Raw genomic sequence first — 16,984 nt, forward strand, 5'->3', positions numbered from 1 at the left:
AGAGAAAGTACTGTGAATGATTCACAACCAGACGTTTCGTTACTTAACTGTGGATACTTTCACCCTCTGCTTGCCGACAGACATTAGAACCTGCAATAAAGAAATATAAAATATATGCAGGGGAGTAAGTGGAGATAGAGAAGTATTTAAGAAAATGCTAATGAATTTGGCCGGCATGTTTGACTAGTTTATTTTTTTTTGCCCTCGCTATTTCTATAATGAGAATCACTGCCCAGCCAAACTGCCATTTTTTTTTAATCTGGAGAAAGTAGTTTGTGAAGGTTATCATTATAAAGTCCTGAAGTAACTAAAAAATCTATTCTACACAATTTAAACAATCATAATAATCATTTCCTAGTTATTTTTCATTTAACTAACTTCAAATATCATCAAAAAATAATTTTCTGGTAACTATTTTTACCATTGTGTATATTTGGTTTAAAAAAAGCAGGATAATTTTTTGTGAAACATGCACATAAATTTCTTTTATTGCAATTCTTAAGATTTTAATTTATTAAGAATTTTTATGGGAGATCATGAAATTCCAGTTCACCAGAAATCAGTGTTCATGAAAATAATTTCAAATAATAGCAGTTTCAACTGAATTGGTCTCATATAAATAAGCCAATATTAATAAAACTTTAAAAGTTTACTGTACAAATAAATGTTATAAATTACAATGCATACTCCCACCTCTATACATAAATTTAAATACTACAATCGCGTAAGCTGTACGTGAACAGTATCCGTCTAAAAACTTAAAATAGCTGACAGCTTAAATTTTTAATAGCCGTCACAGCTGGAAGAGGTTCTCCCGATGTGATTTTAAAGTTTTATCTTGAAAATGATTTCTTGAGCACATACTATTTCACCCCTTGTGTATTAGACACTTTTTTACAGTATATTTTGGGTGAGGGGAATTTGAGAACTCTGATTGTTTGATTGCCTTAAATCTGAACCAATTTTTCCATTAAAAGTTTTTAAAATAAAACTGTTTATTACATATACAATTAAATATAAAACAAGCCATTTTCCAATTTAATGAAAACTATTAGAAAAAGAACTATAAACATAAACACTACAACAATTGTTCTTCAACCCTACGGCAAACTAGAGGATCGCTGGTAGTTGTTCTCTCTACCCACGAGTCCGCCCACAAACGGGGTTTTAATGCAGAGGAGCAAACAGAAGGTTACTCTACCTAGCCCCAAAAGAGTGTTTGCCGTACCAAGTAAAAAGAATTACTAAGTTGAACTTTTTTAATACAAAGTAGCAAACTGAGGGTGTAGTCCTTGGAAGAACTCATAGGAAGCTGTGTTTGTGTATTAATTAATCAAGAACACTGATTACAGGAAAGTATTGGCCCTTAATTGGTACCAAGGCTTAATTTAGTAGTGAAACGTCTACCTAGTGCACTGGAGTTCTAGCAAGCCAGTTCTGCCTTCTTCTAGGCCCGTATTTTAATTAATAGTGTATCTGACTTCGGACTAGCGCTTGGGTAAATGTAATCGGCGGTGGCCACTGAGCCCAACACAGAATCCAGGACGATCATCCTAATGAATTTATATAGGAAGTATAGATGAATTTAAAGGCAATACCATTTTTCAAATTTAATAATACGTGAATTTAAAAAAAAAAAAAAACAATATACAGAAAAAAATGAAACAGCAAGCTGGAATAGAGGAGCTTGATAAAATTTCCACAGTTTTCATTGGCGGAGAAAGATATTTTCAGATCACCTCCAGCTCTAGGTTTGTATGTTGTGTCCAACTTGAACAGAAAATCTCCGTAAGTTCCACCATAATAATCCACTGAACGCTGTTAGGATAGAGCTTAGAAATAGGATTTCGTCATAAATATGTCAGCTGGAAGGTTATTACTTTACAGAATGAACTTTTTTGCCATATATCACAATCTATTTCCAATTTTGATGGTTTTCTTTCAAGGGTAAAGAAGCACCGCAATCCCAAGGCAAAGCAAAAAATAAAGTAAAAAATTATTTTATAAAATGTCAAAGCTGCAGATATCAAAATCAGATCCACATTTTAGGATTGTTATTACATGCATTATTATCTAACACTCTTGTAAGCTTGTATAATAAAAATTAATAAATATAAATTTATTGATAATAATGATTTTTTTGTTCCCTTATTTAACACATTCTGACTAGAAATGTAACGGAACAAGTAACTGTATGTACTATTGATAACCAGTTTTTATCTTCCATAAACAGCAAACTTAGGATTGCGTGTGTAAATATTTTTGTTTCCTACTTTTTAATTTCACAAATTAAGATAATATATACTTTTCTACATTGCTACGTACGTCATGCACTCTTTTGGGAAAAGGGGCGAATTTTATTGAGGACATCTGTTTGTAAATATATATTTTTTTTGAATTAAATCTATAATACTATGGAAAATAAAGTTGTTACGTCACTGAAATGATCAGTGGGTACTTGAAATTCCTAAATTAACAATTAATGAAACTTATGATTGGTCCGAGAGAAATCACCCAGGTTCCGCAAAATAACTGTAGCTTTGCAGTTCGCACTTTAAATTAAAGAAAATTCAGCGATATTTCACTTACAAATACTCGTATATTTCTGCAATTTTAAAAATTTGGCACAATCATATTTCCTCTGCTAGCAGCAGCAGCTCAAGTTAAATATGTACTCGTATAAGACAATTAAGTTTTAATTAAAATTCTTATCAATTATTCTGAAAAATTCCTTTAATAAGGAAAGACAAATATTTCAATTATAAATTTATATTATTTATTAGCTTTCACCTAAGAATATGGACGGAACTTTCTTTATTTCCTGTTTGCCCCGAGCTGATTAGGTTTGGGCAATAGTATTGATTTCTGTCTAACCTGGTTGACTAGTCAGCAATAAAGACGCTTCCGCTTTTTTTTTTTTTTGGCAGGAAGCTAGCTGAACAGCAGCTATACATGCCTAACAGGTTTTATTGTGAAAGGTAAATACGTTGGGCTTGGAATGGAGAAGTTTTAGATATTTGTTTTTATAACTTTAAAAAAGTCATTGAATATTTTATATAATAATTTTTTATGACTTATATTATATAACTCATAAATGTTTTAGTCATTGCCCATTTCATTCACCATAGTCTTTCAAATTCTTTAAATAAGTTGGATCATTTGGATATTTTTTTGGTTACATTAACTTCCAAAATCCTCTGAAAAATGCCTTGGAGACCCGTTGCCGCAAATGACGGCTGTAGCCGTCCGATCTTTGTTGATATGTAGGCAAACGACGTCTATAGCCGTCATGCACATTTTAATTAAAAGTACAGCGTTAGTACGAAGTGTACTAACGCATACCCTTGTTAATTATTGAATTAGTAAAGCAAATGCTGTATAGTCGTCACGACGGTCATAGCCGTCATTTGCTCTGGAAAGAGAAAAAATGACATGATGAGCAAATGACGGTTATAGCCGTCGAGAGTTTTTTTGGAAAAACCGTGGCCAAATGTGATAATTTTTAATTCCAAACATACAACTTACACTTGGTTCCATCTGGCAGTCGTAAACAATTGAGAAAAAAAAGTGTGTTTCTGAGCAAGATCATCAAATTAAAAGTGTGCGGCAACGGGTAAGAAACCTTTTAAAAAGTTAAGAATAATTTTTAACTGAAATCCGCCATTTAACTATAAATATTTTTGCATATTTTTAACACTCCTAGTCAAGATATATTTTCCCAGAGTTATAAAAGTGCACTTTCGATATTTATTCAAGTGCCTGGGGGGGACTTTAAAGAGGATGAAATAGAAGCCATCCAGAGGTTACGTCAGAAGTAATAGAAGTAAATAAATAGATAGAACTTGGTGGTTGTGACGTAGAGGTCTCATTCTCTCTCTCTTGCGGTAAAGGTAAAATGGTGATGGATTACCTAGTGGAATACAGTGTTTGTAGCTTTAGTGCTTTTTACAATGACGTCAAAGGATGTTGGTATAGTGGATATAAACTAACTAGCTGGTTTTAGAACCATTTAGAAAACGTCAATAGATCTGAATGGTGTAGCCCTTGGTTTATTTGAAATTTAAATCAGCTAAATTTAAGACTACTGAGTATCTTGTTTCTGTAATTTGAAAAAGACACATTATACTAGTTTACACATAGGTTCCTCTGCGAGAGGTACTCTACTATTAATTTGAAATATTTTAATTTATGAATATTCATAAAAATCGAATTATATTCAGCACTGTTCATTTTATCTCTAAGGACATAAAATAAATATGAGCACATGAAGAAGATGCCTAACTGTAGAGAATGGAAGCCCCTCAAAAATGTTAATTTATCAGAAAAATATAAATAACTTTTAATTTCATGTTAAAAATACAAGGAATTTTTTGTTCAAAACGAAACTATTTTTAGAAATGACGTTTAAATTTCCCATCAAGCGTCATTAAAGAGAAAATACGAGTAGATTTTTAATACTTTTATTTTTATTTTGTTTTTTGTTAGTGAATGAGGAGTTTTTTTATTGGAGCACGAAAAAAAAAACAAAAAAGAAACGCACAACTAATAAGTAAAACATCTTTTCGGCAGCCAGTAGCGTGCCAAGTTCGACATAGCGGAAGGGAATACTGTCGAATGAATATGAAAATTTATTAGCACTACAGTTGATTGCCCTAAATCGTATATCACCTCGTAGAAGTGCGCTGCTGTTGCCGCTAAACAAAATACAGCAGAGTGGACTTCCTAGTTGGGCAGAAGTGGGGACATTGGGACCATAAAGATAATTGCAGTCACCAAAACCACAGTGTTGTGGTCGATGAGTAATTCAATCTGATTTTTTTTTTTTTTTTTTTTTCAATTTCCTGTGTAATATTACACATTCAGTGCGTTGAACTTCCGTTTCTCTTTGTAAAATTAAATCGATTCGCTTTTATATAGTAGAGGTAGGTATAAATGTAACAGGGATTGCATGTCTAGAAGCAGGGCAGTGCACTAGTAACGCCTCTAAGGATTCAAAACAATTTAGAGAAATTAAAAACTTGGAAATCCTGAAATTAACTGCAAAACATGGAAGATTCTATAAAACTATGGCAGATCAGTTACATAGGCAACCATGGTTTAAGGGAACTGTCACTAATAAATGGGTTGTTGTGACAATAACCAGGCGGCTGAGAGCGAACTACGCGGTGTGCGGATCGTATCTTCACAGGATCAACATAAGGTCCTCTCTCCTCTTTGCGTAGATTGCAATGAAGGAGGATTTCAAACATATAATAATGATATGTCCACGTTATGTACTAGAAAGGAAACGAATGTTTGACGACATATACAGGTATTTAGATGCACCATTTCGCTACGAACATCTATGTGCTTAAATGATATGAATGTATTTAAAAGTTATAGCCAATTAGAATGAATGCTAGAAAATGATTACATGATTTTAATTTAGGTTAAGCTATAAGGATGGCAGGAATATAGAGTACTGATCCATCCATTAGCTGTAGTTTATGTAAATAGTATATAGTAGAGGGATGAATGTGTGAAGCTAATGTATTTAAAAGTAAGAATGGACAGTGAGTGATATTCTAGTGATAAGCACCTAGACGATGCTGGATGTATGGCGAAAGCCAATGCCAAAAAAAAAAAAAAAACTGCAATTCATCATAGAATGAACGAAAAAGTAATCCTTTGAAGAACCAAAACTAAAATACGAGAAAAAACGCTAAGAAAAATAAATTTGCTATTAATCTAACTGTAGTTCGTGTAAAAATTAGTACCCGCATTGAAAAATAGAAACTCATAGGCACCTGAGAACAGTTACTTATCGAATCTTGTTTAACTGTAAATACTGCAAACATTATTTTTTTCAATTCGTTTTTATTCTACTCTAATCCAGTTTTATAAATCCAGTTAGTTGGTTGTAAATGAATTCCTAATCCATAGTAACAACTGTCTATTCGAACTGAACACCCATGGATTTTTTTTCGGGATTTAAAATAATGAAAAAACTCAATAAGCACCTCATTTGGACCGACACGACAAAACCAAAATTTAAACGTGGAAGTTTTTATTATCAATCTTATCAACAACACAATAGACTATTCAACTCTAGCTTCGAGTCCTTAACTTCCGACATCGTAACTTTTTTCATGACTCCTCCCTCTCACTTCTTTTCCATTCTAATAACTTTTTATCTCCCCACAAACCTATCCACCTTCTCAACTTCTACTTTACAACAAAGAGAAAAAACAGATTTATTGAACAGATTTATATCCCTATCAAACACATATTTCAGGCACCTTGTACACCACAATTACTCACATTTTTAAACTAATTCGAACGAATTAACAAAAGTCAGTTTATGACTTTGTAAAAAAACATAAATGTAAAATACATAAATTTTAATGAAAGTGCTACCTTTTATTGCAAAATTTTCGGATTAATGTACATTACGGTGACCACTGAGAGTAGGTCCGAAACGTTAAAGAAATAAATGGTTACAAGACTGCAAATAGCTATCTATAATCATAGTCCTACTTTCTACATTTTACCGAATCATCCAAAACTTACTTCCCAGCAATTCCCAGAGATGGTAGTGGCTGCATGCGCAGGTACATTAACCCCTTTAAATTTATTCTTAAACGTCCAAAAATTATCTAATACATTTGTCAATAATAGAAGATAATTTCAAAAGATAGTATAGGATCAAAAATGTAGATAAATACATAACAAACGTGGGAGAGCATTATTTGGCTTTTTGTAGCTGCGTATCATGGATTAAGGAATAGTTGAATGAGAACAGTGAACAGATGGCTCTAGAAAACAACAGTAATCAACAATAACAGAATTAACATTTCACACTCATTTACCCACGGCCATTAGTGAATATTTATTATCATTGCTATTATTATTTGATATTAATAAGTCAATTCTGCACAAATAGAATTGATAATTGCTCTAGAAATGTAAATATACTTAGGTTGTTAGAAGATAGATAATAATGATCACTAATTTACTTAAGACAGGCAAAAAGAAATTTCATAACAAAACGTTATGCCCATTATTTAGTTTATATAATTCTAATGCAATACGTAGATAAATTTATATCTTTTGGACTCTTAAGAAAATGGAAAAAGCTGATAAAAAATACAAATAAGTAGAAAAATCTCGACAAATGACGTCTTCTTACTCAAGACGTAATTAATAATCAATTATTCTATTAGATTTTTACTGTTAATATTCAATTTTACTATAATTAGTTACCCTTAACTTGTGATGTAGGCCTGCTGTAAGTTACAGTCTCAAGTAAGAAAATCTGACTGGTTATGCTACCCAGATCCAAAGAATTATTTCAATTTTATAGCATCACGTCAATTTTTCACATCAATCGCCCCCAGAATTCGATAAAAATATTGTTTCCTGTAAAAAGTTTTTTAATTTAAAAATGAATATTATAATAATGACATAAATGCAAATTCCATACCAGTTGTTTTCGAGGACATTAAAAATAAATAATTTTTATTGTAAATATCGAAAACGTAGTCGCATTTTCAATTAATATATTTTTTCGCCAAATTTTTAATAATAAAAATGCTTTTTGTTATCTCTTTAACATTAAAACAACGATGGAAGAAGAGTTTACTGTAAAGAAAGGCTCTTCAAGGAAGTGTATAGAGTTGCTGCACCTTGAGAAACCTTTAAAATTTAATGTTTCAGGGAAAATGTTCTCACAATAGAAGTGGAAAGGTAGATAATAATAAGATAACAGATGATAAATGAAGTTGGAAGAAAAACCGAAGTTTACGAGGATTGACCAAATTCGGCTGAAACTTGGGTGTCAAAAGCGACAACATTAAGAACTGCGAAGACACCAATTTTGAGCTTTCTTAATCTATATGTATTAAAGATATTTTGTATATACTCAATCTATATTCAGATTACTCGCTGAAAAAATTTTTCTCGTAAGAATACTTACTTTACAAAAAATTTACACTTTCTTAATACTTTCCCTTTTCGGTGAGTATTTAAAGTGTGTGCGTGTGTGTGAGAAATTAGATTCTTATACTTATTTTAATCTACTAAGATAAAAGGAAATTTAAATTCACAAGGAAATGAAAGGAAAACCTACTTTTATTTCAGGTTAAATTGAATTGTTAACAAGATTAAAAGAAATGCTGTGGGTTCAAAAGTATTGACTTCTTTTCTTTATTGTGCGAAGTAAGTGGCTATAAAGTGAAGCTAGCACAAGATAGAAGATCTAGTATATGTTACTACTTGGAGGAAACAGGATCTAGCAGAAAAAGAGTATAGAGTGTGAAACACGGACCTTAGGAGTAACTACCCTATTAGACTTAAACCATAGCATCCTTTCCAGGAACATTTCCCAAATGAATCTTGGAAGGTATATGGTCTCCAATTCAATAGTATTTGGTACATTTCCAGACTTACACTTTTTTATATACAGGGTGGAACCGGATAAGTGACGAAAATTTTTTTCTGTTAAACTACATTCAAAATGTAGTACAACGCCGCCTGAACGAGTGTCCTATCTCTATCTGTTAGAAAGTTATGATTTTTTCAGGTTTTTTTCGACTAAACCCGACCTTACGTCATAAAAACACTATTTCTCGACTTGTGCCTCACTTATTTACATTTTTCACCTCATTTTCGGTTTCAGCATTAAATTTCCTATAATAATAGATCATTTTCGTAGTTATTTAACTTTAATCAGATTCATTTATTACAATAAGAACGTTAATTTTTTTAGGAATTTAGAATTTTCATGAATTTTCAAAAATTAGCCTCTTCGACAAAATTGGTCTTAGAGGCTGTCAAATTTCTCAAAAACTGCTCCTTTTAATACTCTTTCCAATGGTATAATAATCAGTTTCAATAATAGCTGTTTTCTTTGGTCTATTACTGAGAAAGTGCTGAAAATCACGGTGTTAGCGTAGGAAGCAAAGGGGACTGGATGAAGCGTACTCGCATATCAATATTATTATTTATTAACAAAATCATTTCTTTAAGCATGTAAAATACATAATTACTTAGTAATTATTGATGTATCATGTTCTGAAAATGCCGACCTCGATTCCTGACGCATAACCGAGCGCGTTTTCGCATTGCTCCCAGTGTTGTTGAATCTTCCTCACAACGTTAGCAGAAATTTAATTTATCAACAAGACGGAGCTCCCCCTTATTATTCGGTGAACGTCAGAAGATGATTGTCGCAACGTTTTCCTGAGTGGATAGGGCGAGGTGGAACTACCGCGTGGCCACAGAGATCTCCTGACCTCAACCCTATGGACCACTTCGTATGGGGTTTTCTTAAGAGTGAGGTCTACAAGGTTGAGGTCAACAGTGAAGAAGAGGTGAGAAGACGGGTAACTGCTGCTTCAGAAAAACTGAAAGAACATTTTCAACAACAGTGGGAGCAATGCGAAAACGCGCTCGGTTATGCGTCAAGAATCGAGGTCGGCATTTTGAGAACATGATACATCAATAATTACTAAGTATTTATGTATTTTACATGCTTAAAGAAATGATTTTGTTAATAAATAATAATTTTGATATGCGAGTACGCTTCATCCAGTCCCCTTTGCTTCCTTCGCTAACACCGTGTTTTTCAGCACTTTCTCAGTAATAGACCAAAGAAAACAGCTATTATTGAAACTGATTATTATACCATTGGAAAGAGTATTAAAAGGAGCAGTTTTTGAGAAATTTGACAGCCTCTAAGACCAATTTTGTCGAAGAGGCTAATTTTTGAAAATTCATGAAAATTCTAAATTCCTAAAAAAATTAACGTTCTTATTGTAATAAATGAATCTGATTAAAGTTAAATAACTACGAAAATGATCTATTATTATAGGAAATTTAATGCTGAATACGAAAATGAGGTGAAAAATGTAAATAAGTGAGGCACAAGATGAGAAATAGTGTTTTTATGACGTAAGGTCGGGTTTAGTCGAAAAAAACCTGAAAAAATCATAACTTTCTAACAGATAGAGATAGGACACTCGTTCAGGCGGCGTTGTACTACATTTTGAATATAGTTTAACAGAAAAAAATTTTCGTCACTTATCCAGTTCCACCCTGTATATATGTCCAGTTGGTTCTGCAGCCTCTCTGCAATTTCCCCTTTTCACACGAATTTGTTTAGAACAGTATCGAGACCTTGAGGTTCCTTCCTGAATGTCTGACTTGTGTAACATCTGTAATTCACTTGAAGATCATGGAGAGTAATTCGAAAAATGATTGGTGGGGGAAACCTTGCACAAAGAAGATTCTTCTACTACAAGAATTACAAATGGGTCGCCTTTAAAACAAACTTTTGGCCGCAGTGCATGGAGAAACAGTACTCACCCTGTGCTAGCCTAATCAAATTTAAGGCACCATTTATGATTTAATAATAATATTCACTATAAAAGTTATATATAACTCCTTTAAAATTCAGAGAGAGAGAGAGAGAGAGAGTTATGGCTAAAAATGTAATAAGCAGATGACTCACCACAAAAATAGTACAACAATAAAGTGGTGCATAGCGTGCAGACGGCCATATTGTGTGCACTGTAGTATTGTGTAATCAATGGCTATTTAATTACAATATAGAAGTTATGACCTAGAACACCGTTTCACATTGTCCTTATTGTGATTCAGGAGGAAATAATGGAACCAATTTTGGTTTAGGTATTTAAAATCCTGTGTTAATTTCTGAATTACTAAGATTAGAAAACATAAGAAAATCGATATGGCAACAATATTCACACGAGATGAATCTTCCACACATCAGCGAGGAACCCAGTGATTATGAATAAAAATTTCACATCAACTAACCTAATTTCAGAAATTAACAACAACAAAAAAATAAAATGAATCACAAGTACTGATTATAAAATAATAACAAGAAATGGATACTATTTCTTCACAATATGATTTCAAAACTTCATCTACCTTCTCCGTAAATAAAAACAATCATCTTCAAAATTATGTCGAAACTTGGGAGAATTTTTTTGACTTATATAACCATCCATTCATTCACAAGACCAATAATAACGAAATCTAATTTCGATTATATTATTATTATTGCTATTACTTCTAGATCAATTGTTTAACGACCAGAAAATACAATGGACAATCAGTCATTCAATGGTAGCAACCAATTGTTTTATTACTTAAGTCGAAACGAGCGTTCATTTATGTATAAAATAATTATCATTTAAAACTTTTGTAGTTAAAAATATTACGTCTTTTTGTTTTTAATTAAATAATACAATGTACTACTAATCAGCTCTATGGCTGCAATTTAATAGTAATGATAGTTGAGTGATAAAAAAATTATTGAAACTAAGAAATAGAAACGAACACTAATTTCAAAAAAATTATGATAAAATAAAAAAATCCGTTATAGTATGTTGTTAATTTACAATTATTGTGATAACTAACCTCTATATAAAACAGTTTATACACATCCACTTAAACTTACAAACGTAAAATAGTGTTCAAATCTGATATCCGATAGGATTCCACAGTAATACTTTTTTAAACAAATTCAACCAACAGGAAGATCGAATCATTTACCGTTGCTGGTGAAGTACTGATACTTCCCAATCAACCGTGCGCATAAAATCTCGATAATCTTCTTTATCTGACCGAATATAAGGATGAATAAAAAAAAAAATTCCACAGCCTATAAAACTGTTAACAAAAGAGATTTAGAGAGCTCATGCCCACACTTTATTAAGCCAAGAAATAGCGGATAATGGGAGAGTCAGCAAGAAGATAAATCGTGTGACAAAAGATAAAAGGATGAAGAAAGACGCAAAGGGGGAAGGAAACTGGGTAACATATTCATGTGGGAGACTATGAAACTAAACGCTAAACTATGTGTGAAAAAGTAGTAGGAACTCCACGATCTTCTTAATCTTCATGGTCGATTTGAAGAACAACCACTAACTGGACAGTAAAAATTGGCAATGACCATAAAAAAAAAGGAAGAAGACATAGTACACAGCCAAGTAAGATGAAGCATGTCGTTTTGTCAACAAGCCTATTCGCCTTTTGATTCATGGTACCTCTTCCGTAATCACTGTGCCTGGGAGAATACAGGAGTTTCTTTATGCATAAAAAGAATTAATGATTTTAAAAATGAGTTATTAAACAAAAAAAAAAAAAAAAATGCTGAAGTATGTAAGTGTCAACAGGGTGAAATTTATTATTTCAAAAAGTTATCCTAAAAATAGGTGATAAATGAAAAGCCTAAAGTGTAGCCACAAAGATAGGAAATCTCATGCCTAGAGTAAATTTAGAAGAATAGAAGGATTTATCTTATGCTAGTTAATAACTGCTGATTACCTGGTAAATAAGGTTGCTCAGAAACATATGTGAACCGGGGAGATGTGCTGTGGATAGGGCTTGCAAGGATAAGAGAAGCAATGTGGAATACAGGTAGTTCAGTAGAACACTGGTTAGTAACGCAAATTAAATAAGCTCGTTTGTAGTTGTTACGATGGGTTTAGTTGATAGCATTTATAGTTCATTTTATATACAAGTATCACCTTAGAAAATCAATACGACTTTTTAAAACAGAGATAGGAAAAAAAGATAATTTCTCTTGAACCGTGAGAAAACACAATATTATCTTCACTGAAGCAAAGGAGGTAAGCAAAACACTTTCCAGAGGTAAAATTCTTATAATGTTACTAAATTGTTCCGACATTCAATTCCCAGCTAAGTGCTCAATCTTCAAATAAACAGCAATTTTCTGATTCCTTTCCAACACTAGAGGAAAAACCAAACTTTCACTTAGGTAAGTTAACAAATACAAAATTACGAAAGAAAATAGGAAAAATCTTCCTTGGAAAACTGAAGCATTCATTAACTTTTACTTTGTTAATTTACCAACATCTTGTAATAGTTTCCTGAATTACAACTTCATTTGAAACAAACTAAAAAAGTCTGACTTGAGAGAATCTTCTCAAGAAAACTTTCTCTAATTAAAAGTTAATTTGAGTCTATTTAAGATGTTTGTTTAACTGCTACAAAGTAATGGAGCCAGTTTTTATTTATTTACAATATTTATTTATTTTTGCATTAATTTGGCACTAAAACAAACATGTTTTACCTCACCTCCACCAAAAACCCCATAGAAATTAAATGTTTTCTGAGAAATATAAAGTGGCACTGCACAATGTTTAATGCCCCGGACAATGTTCTCTAGTAACTGATAACACGGTCCATCACCGGACAGTGGTGAAGCTCCTAGAAAAAGTAAATCTAAAAGCCACCAGCTGGATTTGAATCCATGATCTCCGCACGGGCATCCAGTATGCTTGCCATTGAGTTATAATCATTTTTTAAGAGACAGTCATGAGAGACTTCACGCCGGATATTTAAATGAGTGAATAAGGAAAAGAAACACCAACGAATGTGTTTGAAAAAACAGTTTCAAAATTAAACGACCATCACCTACCAATAAACAACAAAATAATCAAATATCTTTGCGATTTATTTATTACAAAAAATCACAATAAGTAAGAAAGTAGTACTTAACAATTAAATAGTACTTTTATTTCAATTTTAAAATAAAATTAAAGGATAATTCAGGGGATTTGAAGATATGATGAAAAGATTACTATTTAGTTCATTCTATAAGTACAGATTGTAACAGCACATTTACCTTGACTTGTCCGGTATTCAAGGTTGATGAGTTTGGTGAAATTAAAAGCAGTTTAATCCCAAGGATTGCAATTTATTTATTTATTTGAGTACGCTTGACATTTACTTTATAGACTGTGGGAGTGTTGCAATAAAACTTATTTCTATTTCTGTAACAAAATGTTATCTTTAAAAATTATGCAATAAAATAACTTTATTTTGTTCTGTTTCTAATTGAACTAAACTTTTCAAGGCCTATTAAATTTGAACGTTGATTTTTAGAATCTTTTTTTCAAATAGAATAAAAAAGCGAAGTTTTTCTCTGATTGTTTAAAAACATTGAAGTCTTAAATTTCCAAGAACCTACCCTACAATAGATTTTCATTGTTTTTGTGACACTTAAAAAATTTTTTGGAATAGAATAATATCTAATAGCAAACACAAGACTTCTATCATTAGCGCAAGTGGACTTAGCCAATTCTTCAGGGTTCTTGGGCTCCTACCTGCGTGGAACTACTTGGATTTAGTGACGCCACAGGCAAACTAGCTCATTGTTTAACATAGAAGACATTTTCATTTCAAATACCAAAAGACGCTTAAAGAGCCATAATAGATCTTTTAGAGCGATAAAAGGATAGCTTAAAGATGCAGCAGTCGTTCCTTGAAAGCCTTAGAAAAAAAAAAATGTCTCAAATTGTGATGATTTTCCAATAATTTGAATTAGCATTGATGTTTACAACAAATCTAAGAAGTACGGGACGCAATTCGGTCTAGTATTATGATGCTCAATGAGCCTGTCAAGAAAATACGTGTTGAATCTAAACTTGATGATAGAGTGAAAAAATAATTGCCATTTCAGTCGTGATACATTTATTCTGCTGAGCTTACGACCTAGGGACTAGATCATCTTCACGGCTAGTTTACTTCAGAGTTTCAGGGCCAGTCCGTGAACAGACAAGACAGAAGACACACCAACCCTGTAATGGAAAAATATTATTTTGTAAACTAGCCCTGAAGATGACCGTCCTTAGGTCGAAAGCTCGGCAGAATAAATGTATCACGACTGAAATGGCAATTATTTTTTTCATCCTATTGAAACTACGAATCAGTCACCAAAAAGAATGAACAACAATTGATGATAGAGCTTTATTTGAACACCTATAATTGGGGCCAAGTTTATTTATCTGTAGGGATTGTTGAAATGAAAATTTCAAGATATCCAAACTAAATTATGATGAATACAAAAATACCTTTTCTAAAATAACATTATAACTCAGGCCATAGAAACCCTTACATAGAACTCATTGTACATTACATTTATTATCTAGTCCATAGAAAAAAAAGAAGTGCCCACTCACAAAAGATGTGCATATCAATCTATCAATAATGCTAATAATAGAAAAGATCCAGCGAAACTTTATTGTATATGTTTAAATTTGGAACATTTACCACATTTTCAACAGTGTGACGACAGTTATTATCCCCACTCCTTAGCAGGAAAAAAACACAGGGGGAAAAAATGGGGAAAACTCTTGAAATAAATCAAGCTGCACGTAGTGGAGATGTGAAGGAGTCACAAACCACACTAGAGCTTAAAAGTTCTACATCACCATTTATGGCTGGTGATGCGAAGAAAATGAGAGAACAATCCAAAAGTGTATTGTACTACGGAAAAATAAGGTCAGTTTTTTCCATAAAGCGGAACTTGCTTTTCTTTTCTTTTTTTTTACCACCTCTGACAGTGTTTTCCATTGCATTATAAATTTGTGCTGTGGTGGTATCGCACAGTAAACAGACTGAGTGCAGCAGAGAGAGGAGAAGGAAAAGAGACAAGGAGAAAAGGGAAATTGAGTACTTTCCTCGCTACTTAAACATCCCAATTTTGCTGCCGCGATGAGTTCAATTCTTCCTTTTTGGTTTGTTGAATCATTTTTTCTCTGCATTTAATTTTAGAGCAACAAGAGGGACAATTCCCAATTAGATTGTTTATTTTCTCTCAAATTAAAGTCAATTTATTCTCTTTCTCATACTCACTCATGTTCTTTATCTCTTTTTCTTTTGTGTGGGTGAATAAGAAAGAGAAAGGGAATGATAAATGAGAGAGTAAAAGAATTTAAAAAATGTAAAACGAAAATGTCCCAGACAAAACTGGATTCATTTCATCCGAAACTAGGCAAAAACCCTATAATTACCACTAGGAGTAGATCAGCCGAGATGGTATGACTTCACCCATATCCGGGATGGAGGTAATCTCACGCCTCTCTATCTACCTGAGAGGTGGACAAATCATCCTCTCAAAAACATATTCCGGGGTTCCAGTAGCCTTCTCAGTAAATACGGACTTGGGAAGCCATTTGACGTTCCCCAAAATCTTCCTGAATGTCGGATGGTGGAAGATTATAAAACTTTATTTGAAGGGTGTTAAAAAAATTAAGGGAATGGTCATCCTTAATCTCTCGTCTTCCTAAAAGGTTCTCTTTTTCTAAAAGGTTTCCAGGAGAATCTGGATAGTAAATCTAAATAAAGGTAGCGAGCAATGTCCCACCTCAAAGTATAAAAATATAAATAAAAAGATATCAAATTTTTAATCTCTCTCTTACACCAAACGTAAGCAGACTTGTAATTGTGCGAAATTTTGATAGTTAATAAATACAACTTCTGACTAAAAAAGGATTTGAAATTGGCCTATGCACAAAGTGTTTGTATTCTATATGTACACCCCAGTTTTGTAGCATAATAGTATTTTCAAAGGAAATAAAACAATTTATACTCCATTACTGAGGGTATTCTAGTTTTTTAATGCTGAAGAAAAATGCCTCTCACGTTTAAGGATCGTACAAATGGGGGTTGTTAGAGGAGATGAATTCAAAAAACAAGGAAAGAGAGAGTGAAGAATGCGGATATCAGGCAGCAAATAGGTGCAGCAGAAACGATGAAAGGAATTATAGGATAGAAGTTGAGGTGTTATCGTTATCTTAAGAGGATGCCTCCGTTTGATGGTAAGAAAATGGATCTGAAGTGGACTAGAAGAGGAATATCGTCTAGAAAGCAGAATGTGCAGATGGATGCCAGGAGCCTGTGACAGATGACTGGTAGGATCAGAAGCTTTGATCTGAACGACAACTATTAAGTAGAAAATATGAAAGATGTCATGACCACGGCTGAATTTAATTAAAATGTTGGGCCGTACAATTAGTACAAAAAAATCCTATAGTTAACAAACATGAAAATTATAACTGCCTAATAAAAGTGTAATTAATATTTATTAAACTCTGTAATTAGCAATACTATCACTAATCTATTTAACACTTATTTTAACTTGAATGAAATTCCCCCCAAGGAAATTACA

General features: G+C 32.6%; 1 protein-coding gene across 7 annotated transcripts in view; it reads right to left on the reverse strand.

Moving 5' to 3' along the window:
* spir (spire type actin nucleation factor) overlaps positions 1 to 16,984 on the reverse strand; it is a 252,872-nt gene that overhangs the window by 32,601 nt on the left and 203,287 nt on the right. The window lies entirely within an intron of this gene.

This window comes from Rhodnius prolixus, unplaced genomic scaffold (genome assembly GCF_049639745.1).
Source record: "Rhodnius prolixus isolate KJV_2025 unplaced genomic scaffold, Rpr scaffold_4, whole genome shotgun sequence".
In the NCBI taxonomy this organism is placed as follows: Eukaryota; Metazoa; Arthropoda; class Insecta; order Hemiptera; family Reduviidae; genus Rhodnius; species Rhodnius prolixus.